This window comes from Myotis davidii, unplaced genomic scaffold, assembly GCF_000327345.1.
Source record: "Myotis davidii unplaced genomic scaffold, ASM32734v1 scaffold415, whole genome shotgun sequence".
In the NCBI taxonomy this organism is placed as follows: Eukaryota; Metazoa; Chordata; class Mammalia; order Chiroptera; family Vespertilionidae; genus Myotis; species Myotis davidii.
The window spans coordinates 4,566,295-4,576,511 of NW_006287951.1; positions in this window are offsets into that span (position 1 = coordinate 4,566,295).

Consider the following 10,217-nt stretch of genomic DNA (forward strand, 5'->3'; position numbering starts at 1 on the left):
AAAACTAGAGACCCCGTGCACAAATTCATGCACGGGTGGGGTCCCTTGGCCTGGCCCCGGGCGATTGGAGCTGGTGGGGTGGAGAGAGGGAGGGACTGGGAGGTTGGCCAGCTATGCAAGGTGGTTGGCTGTGGGAGTGCACTGACCACCAGGGGGCAGCTCCTGCATTGAGCATCTGCCCCCTAGTGGTCAGTATGTATCATAGCGACTGGCCAGTCGTCTGTTCATCCAGTCTTAATGGTCACTTAGGCTTTTATACGTATAGACCTTGTAGTATTGGTGTAGAACTTATGCACATCCTCCTGTATACTTTAAATAACCTTTAGATTATTTATAATACCTAACACAATATAAAAGCCATGTAAATACTTGGTACACTGTATTGTTTAGGGATCAACTTTCTGGAGTTTTTTTTCTAGAATATTCTAATTCATCCTTACATCGGTCCCTTTTATTATTGTTGTATACATTTTCCAAGATCGAAGGCTCTAGATTCAGAAGAAGCCTTAGTCATCTTTTCCACTACTTGTCCCTATTTTCCCCACTGCAGCTGCAAAGCATGTTAGGAAGAGCCTCAGTTTAGATCCTGCAGGCCCCAAGTCAGACCATGAGCCTATCTATACTACACCCCTAACTGAGAGGAATAAATGTCATTGTTGAATGCAAGTGAAAATGTATCTTCTCTTGTAGGAAATATGTGGAGGCAACTACAGACATTTTATGGCCAAAGACTGCCTTTTCAAAAAATCTCAGTAGGGTGCTCAAAAAATGTTTATTTTGTGTTTCCTGATTAAAATGAATAGAAATCCACATCATAATAATGCCAACTAATTACAGATATGAAGCATTCAAATTCCATTATTCCTCTAGGAACCCTTGAAATGAGGTGGCAGGTGCTTGGGACAGTGCAGAGTGTTGGGAGCAGTAGGACTGCCTTCTCCCGCAGACAGACAGGAGAGCTACTAATTTCCCACTTTTAAAACTGCTGGTTTCCAAATTCGCCAATTGCGGATACAGATGAACACACTTCCCCGAATGCCTCCACTGCCTATTTGACACTCTATGTTTAGAAGAATGCATAATAGTATTAATCTCCACCTTACTTAACTCTATAGCTGCCAAATTACAGTCAAATTCCTATGGATAACTCAAGTATTTGGAGTATCTATAACACTCGGTTGCCACCAGCGAGAGAAGCAGGAGAAAAGAAAGAAGACAAATAAAAGAAATTAAAATGACATATTCTTTTTTTACCTCCCAGAGGTTAAAAAAGGCTGGTTGCAAGAAGTAGATAAATACATGTAATTAAGGGCTCTGAGAAACACATAATTCTACCTCTCTCTCTCCCTTCCCCACCTCTTTTCCTCTCTCTCTCTCTCTTCCTTCTCTCCCTTATTCCTCCTTGCCTTCCTCTACCTCAGAAAGTAATCTCATCCTTTCGTCACATATTATTGAAATCCCAGTTCTTAAAAAAACTCTCATTTTTGCCCAGACTGAGAGCATGTCATTTGGAAGTGATGTGCAAGGCAAGAGATAACCAGGTAGAACTCAGCGATTCGCCACAGAAAATGGTTCCATGTTTGGCCGTAATGCTATCAGAGTCTGTCCCTCAATAGCTCTTTACTGCTCCGAGCTCAGAATCTGCTGATTCAAGACTTTGCCTGCATGGGGAGGTGCGAGGGTGGCAGAGAAAGGGAAGCCTAGCAGTGCAGGAGGAGTTAGGAAGAAATATTTATAGTCCTTCCAGAACACATAAGAAGTCAGAGGATTTTTTAAATAGAAATAGTGCCCCCTCCCCTTCTCTTCCTCTCTCTCTTTCTACCTCATTCCATGTCTTCATTTCATGCTATGGTTGTGTTGATTGGGAGGGAAGCATCTTCTCAGCTGGCTGCTTAGTACCAAGCAGATGCACTTCAGTTGAAAATGGTTAGCAGTTAGGGGTTAGCCAAATACAGCAGCAGATATGATAAAGGTAAGTACAGATGTTTGGGTGGTGTGGTAATGGGAATTCAAAAAATGAAAGACTTCAAATCGCCCAAAAGCACATCGGTGCACACATATATTTCCATTTGTACAGGTTCCAGAGAAAATCAACACACACCCCAAATGGGCTGACAGAATAGAAATAACTTAGATATGTTTCCATTTCTTTAATAACTTTCCTTCCATTTCCAGCAATTTCACACAAATTCGGAGAGAGATAGCAAACTTTCATTGTCTTTGAACCAAAAGGACTTTAAATGGCTATGTTTTCATTGACCAATAATCTTCCTGCTTTAATGGTGGCTCCTAAACTTTTATTTCCATCCAAAAATATTTTAAATTCATAGAATAAATAAATCCTCATTTCCCCCCACCCTCAAATTCTTTGTTATAGTAATGGCTTTTCAACCATTTCTTGTGCTTGAATCATCACACATTTAAGTCCTCATTGATCAACAATGCTCTTGAGTATAGAACTAGCTCTATCAGAATGAGGTAATACACTCACAAATTGTAGTTATGTTTCCACATATTTTAAAGTGTCTCATTTTAGATCAGGAAGCCAGACTCCTCAGATACTTCCCTGTGATGATGCCTCCAATCAAAAGAAGGTGTTAATTAAGAAAACTGACAAGAAGCTTTGTGGATCAAAGTGAACATTTTTATTTATTCTACATTAGCTGATCTTAGCTACTTAGTTATGCAAATAATTTATCTAATATGTAGGGGGAGTGAGAGAGGGAACAGGAGAGCCCAATCTTTATTGTTTCCCCAGCTAATAAATGAGCCTGAGCTTAATGCTGAGTAGCTTTGCCATCTGATTCATATCTTTACTTCCTACCCAGCCATGCCAACACTTACTGTAGTAGCCCACGGAACTCTCTTTTTTCTTATAGCCAAAAACTTAACGCCAAACCTCTCCTATGATTAAGCTCCCTCAACACATGCACATACACATCATGGCTAATGATAAGTTACATATATATAGGAACCAGAATTATGTCTGTGAGTTAGAAAACTATAAGAAATTTGATTATAATCTTTACATTTTAAATTCTGAAAATACTCATGTATGCTGAGGTATGGTCTTCTTCATCTATTACTGCTAGGTAATAATGATTGTTAGAAATAAGCTGTTTAAACTTATATTTACAGGTGAATGGCACAGAGTTTATATTTCCTACATGGACTGCTGCTCCAGATAATTTTCACAAAAATCTAAAAATTATGTGCAATTATACTTAAGCTAATAAATTAAAAGTAATACAATAAGAGCCTAATTTATGAGTACAGTGAAACACCTTTTTTCTATCTATAGTTATTAAGCAATTTAAAAAATTATTGAATCCTAATCATTTCAGTATCAAATAATTTAATAAGTGAACATAAAAACATCTAAAACACTTAAGACTACTATTATTACATTATAGTTGCGGTATTATTTTAAGAAACTAAAAAGAAAAGATGAATGCATTTAAATTTCTCATGCATTAAGGCCAGAACAAAGATAATGGTTTGGAGATAAACTCATAGAGCAAGTCAGATAAGCCCACATTTTGAAGACATCATGGAGGCAGGAACTAGAAATTGTCAGCCAGGTTAAGTTGAAGATGGCCATGGGAAATGGGACAGAGAATAATTGGACAGTGGTTACAGTCCAAGATTTTCTCAGGACAATGGACAGCTCCTTCTCCACCCCCATTTACACTAAAAGACCACTGGTACTTGTGCTGAGGCCACTTTCTCATAAGTGGCTAAGGAATACGATAAACAGCCCACATCCTAGAAACTCCTAAATGACTTAGACCCTCTACCATGTGTCTTCAATGGTGTCAGCATCTGGAATTCATCAAAAGATTTCACCACCACTTCCATCATCATTATCATCATCATAGTTGGCAGCTATTCCAGCTATTTTACTTTTTTATTCAATCCTCACGATATCGATAGGAGATTGACAGTATTATTTTGAAGATAATAGAACAGAGGCTTAGCGGGGTTTTGTAATATCCACAAGGTCACATACCTGGGACATCACAGAGGCGGGAAAGCCCAGGCTCATTATCATTAAACTACACCACTTCTAGCCGTGTGGATCTCTAAGCAGAGAGCTTTCTCCTCCTGGGGCCTAATACTCCCTGAGGTACATCCCTGACACCAATATTCATGTCCATTTCTGAGTTCGCCTTCATGACATTTCAGTTCCTTTACCTCCCAATTTCACATCCGCCTTCTGCTCAAATCAGCCCCTCTTCATCTCTGCCCACTTATGTGCCCTACCAATATGAGCACATCTCTTTCCACTACTCCATCCTCCAGTTATTAAATTAGTGCTACTCTGGCCATAGCTGTCTAACCTTTCCTACATCCTTATTCACACCAAACCTCTCTGTCCATTTATTTCCTCCAATGTCCCTCCCTGATATCCACTCTTTTGACTCACCATCAGGTCATGTGATTTCACCAATTTCATGAGCCCCCTTCTGGCAACACTTAGTCTTGATTCTTAGGTCATCTATTTTAACATGGCCTTCAGCGCCCTCCCACCCTCAGATTCCCAAATTTCCTCCTTCACACGCCTTCATGACATTTCAGTTCCTTTACCTCCCAATTTCACATCCGCCTTCTGCTCAAATCAGCCCCTCTTCATCTCTGCACACTTATGTGCCCTACCAATATGAGCACATCTCTTTCCACTACTCCATCCTCCAGTTATTAAATTAGTGCTACTCTGGCCATAGCTGTCTAACCTTTCCTACATCCTCATTCACACCAAACCTCTCTGTCCATTTATTTCCTCCAATGTCCCTGATATCCACTCTTTTGATTCACCATCAGGTCATGTGACTTCACCAATTTCATGAACCCCCTTCTGGCAACACTTAGTCTTGACTCTTAGGTCATCTATTCTAACATGGCCTTCAGCACCCATCCACCCTCAGATTCCCAAATTTCCTCCTTCACAAACCACAGTTTACAACCCTCTTCCCTGCTCCTGCTCTACACGATGCTGCTGAATACAGACAAAAGTCCACTTAGATTTACATAAGATGAAGTCAAACACCAGCCATTTTCTTCTAATATGTGATGTTTGGCAAAAAGTTTTATTCATCTCTTCATTTTTCCCTACTTCCTAAAATTAACATTTTGAGCTCTTTTTGCTTTCCTACAGGAAACATAAAGGGCCCCAAAACCAACTCGATGATAGCCAAGTGGCACTAATTCGCCCATTGTTTTTATTCCTCAACATTTGTGGTTGTCTACATTTATTCTCTTATCTTTTCTTGATCTCTGAGAGAAAAAAAAAGGTATCTTCACTATTGTTTGAACTGTGAAATCTGGGCTCTGTAGCCCAAATATTCCCTCCTCTTTAGGAACCTTGCTCCCAGGGTACCCTCACTCATTATTTGCAGCCTCTCTTTGCAGGTTCCTTTCCTTCGAAGACACAGAGGTCTCCTCTATGTTGGAGAGCTCTCCTTTATCTCACTCTGCTCACCCTTCTAAAGACCTTCCTCCTTGTTTTTTCTTTCACTGGCACAGTTTTTGAATGAATGATTCTCTAAAATTGTATTTCTATTCTCACCAATTTCCAGAAATGAGTTATTTCTTCTCTAATGACTCTAGTAAGAGTCCTTTCTTAAATTCAGTGGCCTTTCTTCTGTCATCATTTTCCTTAATCTTTCTCCAATAGCATATTCATATTTCTACCTCACTTTTCTTAACAATCTCTTCCCCTAACCTTCCATTATGTTATATTACTTAGTTTCTTTACCTTATATTTCTTTAGCCAGTCCTCTATTGTCTTTACTGGTTCTTATTCATCTCCATACTCACTAATCTCCCCACACACAGTCTTTAATGACTACAGTCTTTTCCTTTGTTAATTAACTCCTACCTGTCCAGCTGTGCAGATAAATCCTCCTCTCCCTTTGATAGGGCCTCTGACACTGGTCCCATTTCTCCCGCTATCTGTGGGACATCTCCACAGATGTTCTCTACCCACTCAAATTGACACAGCAAATTATTGTTTCCTACAATAGAACACACATATAAACACACATAGTTATCATAGTCACCATCCCTCATCAAATGTCTTATTGTCATCAAGCATTATTGATTCCACCTTTGAAAAATGTCTCTCACATCATCCCCTTCTCACTATTCCCAGACTAGCTCAGGCCATCAGCATGTTGTGATTTTAAAACATTGTCTTAACTGAATTTCCTCACTTCTATCCTCTCTGATTTATCCTATATTCCTGCCCAGCTCAAGCTTTCATTTATACAATAGTTTATTTTATTCTAAATTAATTCATTTTTTAGAAGTTTAGAAAATAAGGGATAAAAAAGAAACCATTAAATACCACTTAAAAGTCTACCACCAGATATAATCATTGTTAACATTTTGATATATTATTCTTCCAATGTTTTTAATACTTACTTTTTAATTTTTTTACAAAATGGCATTGTATACTATATTTAAAACTTAAATATGTATCATGAATTTTTTTAAAATATATATTTTACTGATTATTTCACAGAGAGGAAGGAAGAGGGACAGAGAGCTAGAAACATCGATGAGAAAGAAATATCCATCAACTGCCTCCTGCACACCCCCTACTGGGAATGTGCCCGCAACCAAGATACATGCCCCCGACCGGAATCGAACCCGGGACCCCTCAGTCCGCAGGCTGACACTCCGTCCACTGTGCCAAACCGGTCAGGGCCATGAATATTTTTAATGTCAACTAGAACCCTTATCATTATCACATCATTTTAATAGCAGCAAAGCATTTCCTCATGTGGATGAGATATATTTATTTAATCAATTCCCCTTTGGTTGAATATTCCATTTGTTCTCTAGTGCTTAAATGTTATAAACAATACTGTGATAAGCATCCTTAAAGTTAAATCTTTGTGTACACTTACACTCTTATTTAATTACAATTGCTGAGCATTTTTAAGGCTTTTGACATAAACTACAAAATTGCCCTTCAAAAAGGTTATAACAACTTGGAATTCTGCTAGCACTGAAGGAAAAATGCCTACTTTCTTGCAACTCATGCACACAGGATAACAATTAAAAGTCTATGCCAACCTGGTTAGTGAAATGGTAAATTAAGCCGAATCTGTTTTCATACATTTGCAGTCAAACCTACTAAAAACAAAACAAATACAGCCCAACGTGTGCTGATTGCATGACACATGGGAAGGAGGAAAGGAGAGTAGAGAGGAAGTTAGGAAGCTAAATTAGAGCTCTAATCCTCATGCAGAGAGTCTAAAACTCTTTAATCCCCTTCATCTCTTAACTCATAGAATATTTAAATTCCTTCCATTAGATATTCCCCCTCCCCTTCTCCGACTCCCTCCCCCCTGCCCGCCCCCCGTGTCTCTCTCCTTGCAAACCCAATGAAATTATAATATCTAATGTTCTGAGGTGAAATGTAGAGAGACGGCAGGTGTGTACTGTTTTTTCATTCCTTCTATTAGCTTCAAAGTGCCCTCTAAAATGTGCCATTTCAATGAGTTATACAGCTGTCAGTTCACAGTCCCCTCTAGCTTTTGCACAACAGAGTGAAATCGCCGGCAGTACACTCACTGCAGAAGTCCACTCCAACGAAACAACTTGGGTACCCTGTGAAGTTCACTGAGTGGGGTTTGACTGGTATCGAAATGTATTTGCCTTTGATCCTGGAAAACATGTTTGTTGGAAATTTGGGACCTGTCAGAAAGGGAGGTAGCTTTAAATGAAGTGAGGTGAAGTGGAACAATATGTCTTGGGGAAGACAGAGAAGAATTATCAGGCAGAGACATGAGAGAGGCCTGAAAACACTGGAAAGAACAGTTGTCATTATCACCCAATGTATTTATAGTCACCTTCATCCTGTATATAGCACACTATTCTCCACATTTTCAACTTTCGATGGGTTTCTTATAATTTAAGGCTTAAATTCTACCTTCTCCTTCAGTGTTAGATTAGAGCAAAGTTTTAATCGTTTCTCCCAGGGGGTTGCCAAAAATGATCTGGGGTTTGAAATATGACACAGCACATGGATAGAGCTGTGGAATGAGAGATGAAATAATTTTTTTGTTTGTTTCTGAAATCCGGGATAGTGACTGGCTGCTTTTCATTTGCAATTTCACTTAAATTAAAAGAAATAAAAAGTAGATCTCAAATATTCTGTAAAATGTTTCCATATGCTTCCACTGGTAATCCTGGGTTTTTCAATTCCAGAATCTCTGGCCTAGAAGGAAAGCCACATGGCCCTGTCTTCTCATTCTCTGCTGAAGGTAACAGAAGTGCCAGGATGTTAGGATGCATTCAGGTTCCATTGGCAACCATGTGGGGGAATGGGATCCCAGCTCCTGAATCTGTGTCCCATGCTCTTCAGGACACAACCAGTTTCTTGGTATAACATTCTAGGGGAGCCTCTTGCCTTTACGGGTGTGAGGCTGGAAAATGAAGCAGAAATAAGCTCAATGGAGTCAGTGGCAGGTTCTTCTGTAAAGGGTTTAGGGTCTTTGCTTTCTCCCCTCCACCAGATTTTCCCCAAGCTCACCATTCCCTTCAGGGCTCTCTTCAGAGGACTTGACCTGAACCTGTTCTTTTTGTAAATTCAAAATCTGGAGTTGGAATGACTTCTCCCATTCAAGACTATTATTTGAGTTTCTTCATAACTTTATTTGTAATACCTTAGTTTTCGTTTGCAATTTTTTGCTTATATGTGATTAATTCTTACTGATAATTTGACAGTTTAAATGACACATTTCCAAAGAAGCTGTAATTAATTTGAATGTGTAGCTCATTTTTTCCAATATCACATTTACATTTATCTCATTATACATGTTGGATTAAAGATATTAATGTTCCATTTGAGCAAAACATATATTTTAAGTCTCACATTGCTGCAATGAAGTAGGAAATTTTGACAACATACAATTACATTTTTCAAAATTTCTGAACATAAAATTTATATATACTCTCATCCTCCAAGTGTATTTATTACATTCAATGTAAAAAAAAAAAAAAAGAATCAGAGACTCAAAGCTTAACAAAAATTCAATTCAGTACCGAGACTAACAACTAGGTCTTGTGGGTCTCAGCTCAGTTCTCGCTTCTCCCTGCCACACGCTTCTGCGTTTACTCTGATTAAACTGAAGCTGCCCTAAAAATTGTCACATAGTGAAATACATATCATTGAGAGTGTAGGCTGAGGGGTGTGAGACAAGCACCAAGAAGAGCAAGAGAGATTTGATCCAGAAGCTTTGGAGAGAAGAAGCAATAATCAAGAACTAAACCAGGGTCCAAGGGCAAGACAGCAAAGAGGGCTGATGTCATCATTAAAATGTTGCCCTAAGGTTCCAGGAGAGCAAGAACTACTGGGAGGAAGTTCACCTGCCCATTTCCCCTGGAATCCCTCTTGTCCCACTGCATGAGGAGCCCTCCTAGTGCCCACCCCTCCCGCCTTTTGCAGCTGTTTCTTCTGCACCCGTTTTTGGAGTGTGGTTCCATTTTCAATATGATCTTGTGGGCTTTGCACCTTTCAGGAAATCCCTCACCGTTTCTAATGTACCAGAGGATCTTCTTACTTTTCCCCCAACATGTTACTAGAAGATCCTTTATTAACATGTCATTTTAATACACACACACAAAAAATGTGTTCTCAAACAAGAATCGCCAAACATGTGGTAAAACCCTATACTATGTGAGCCAATGACCTCAACAAATGGAGGAAATGTTACCTAAGAAAGTATAATTAATAGAATTAGTAGAACAGGACAGTACAATAACTTCAATTCATTTCCTCAAAGATAATACGAGAAATATAGTGCTTGTGCATGTGTATGGATATATACACGTGTGTATGCATGTGAAATAATTAATTAGAAGTTATAAATATTAAAAATTAGATTGTTAAAGAAATGCAATAGATTGTCTACAAAGCAAAACGCCCTTGGCAGAACAATGATTAATGAGCTGAAGTTTAAGTGGAGGGATCTTACCAGAATGCAGCAAAAATTAGTAAGACTATAAGAGTATGAAAGTAAAATGAAGATATAGGACAAAAAGATCCAAAAGTTTCATCATCTGATTAAAAAGAGTTCAGGTGGACAAAGTAGAGTGAGGGGAATAGGGAAATCTATAATAGTGACAACAAAAATAAAGTTTAAAAAGAGTTCAAATAAAGAGAATATAGCAGAGTAAACACGAGTGTATAGAACACGTTTTTAAAG